Raw genomic sequence first — 1,860 nt, 5'->3', positions numbered from 1 at the left:
AGGTGTGTTAAATTTGGTGTTATCGCTCTCACTCTCTCATACTGGTCACTGGAAGTTCAACATGGCATCTTATGGTAAAGAACTCGTATGAGTTATATTTCTATGAGAAATAGACGTATGAGTGCTGCCAGCATTGCTGCAAAATGCAAACTTTGCATGCAACAATCAGGCAGCAATTGACAGCACTCTGATCTAGTGGCATACAGGCATCGTCAGATTGACAGTACTCTAGCCCAATAATGTTGGGGGATCCAGTGGGGGCGGCAGTCATATTTCAGGGTGACCGTGCCACTCTTTATCACAACCCTGCTAAAAGTGCCAGTATGTGCTCTCATTGGCGCCCCTTCAGCTGGTGGCACCCTAGGCGACCGCCTAGCTCGCCTATGCCTAGAAACGGCCCTGGGTTTACTCAGTTCTGTGAGATACTGTAAGTAAAAGCAATTAATCTGAGTTCAGTTAAAAAAAGATTAAAACTACAGTGAGGTGATTACAACTTTAACAACGAACAACAATTTTTAATCCATAGTGTCTATTGCAAACAAGAACAAGCAAGAACAGGAAACAAGAACAGTCTGTCTAGTCCAGATGTGTGTTTCATTGGTTTTTGAGGCATGTCTCATTGGTGTCTGTATAATCCATATGTGTGTCTGTGATGTATTGTGGCTCTGTGGTTTCTATAACAGTGCTTTTCAACTCATTTGCATTTCCAACTGATTTTATTGAATCTTCTTATTCTTTTTGTTTCTTCTTCTCATTCACTAAGTAATCCTTAACTGATTTTATAGTCAATCTTTTGTTTTCTTTTGTCTGCGTTCAGTCATTTTTTTCTTTCAGTTGTGTTTTCTTTCATGTGTTGATTTCAGTCAGTTCACAAGTCTGAGATCTTAGACCATATGTCCCTGTCAATTTCCATATGAAGTGAGGTCACAGAAGTAGGAGGAGGAATCATTCTCATAACATCTTCATGCAGATACCATAGGACATCATCTTGACATGGCCAGAAAAAGCGGTTGACTCCAATCCGGTGCATGCATTTCACATTGACATGAGTTTCATTCAAATCTAGAATCACTCCAGGATAAATTTCCTCATCATACTTAACACAGCACCACTGGCCGATGATGTCAGAGTTTTACCAAGGAATTTCAGATGGATTCTGACTCTTGCCCTCCTGTGTGGATGCTGTTACCTGAACCTCGAAGGTAAAGGTTTTGGAGTTGTAACACTGACACTCCATGGTCTGTCTTGTTGAGCAAAGACAGCTCACATCGCGGTAAATGATTTGTCCTAGGGTAAGTGTTATGACTTGGTGAATGCTCATGATTGATGGCACCACTGGGAGATTATTGGGCATGCTCTTTATGGCCTCATCTATGTTCTCTTCACTGATGTAGAACAACTTTACTGACATCTGAGCATCCAGTAGTGCACTGAATAAGATCTCAGCATTAGGGATGTCTTTACCATGGCTGACCAGCCTGTCTGCTGTTTTAAAAAGCCTCCAATGCCATCTGGAGCACCCTTGCTGTGGCTTGCCTCCAGAAAGTTCCAGGTGCCTGACTGAAACCCACACTGCTGCAGCTTAGTACAGAATAGATAGAAATTGCCTTTCTGCCTGTACTGTGTGCTTGGCCCATCACTGAAAAAATGCACCACAGTAACATTTGGATAGGAAGACTTAACCAGGTCAAGTACTGGGGATAGATGGGTCCATATGGCAGCAGGGCCTTTCTCTTTTGACGGGCTGATTGTGCCAAAGCACACATGTTCATCCACTCCACCAACATGTAGAACTTCAGTGTGGAGTGTTGCCTGCTGCTGGTTGGATGCAAAATGTACAGCTTGGATTTCAGAGGAGTA

The sequence above is a fragment of the Sinocyclocheilus anshuiensis genome, unplaced genomic scaffold, assembly GCF_001515605.1.
Source record: "Sinocyclocheilus anshuiensis isolate Anshui unplaced genomic scaffold, SAMN03320099.WGS_v1.1 scaffold3006, whole genome shotgun sequence".
NCBI classification, from domain to species: Eukaryota; Metazoa; Chordata; class Actinopteri; order Cypriniformes; family Cyprinidae; genus Sinocyclocheilus; species Sinocyclocheilus anshuiensis.
Note: the sequence above shows the minus strand (reverse complement) of the source record.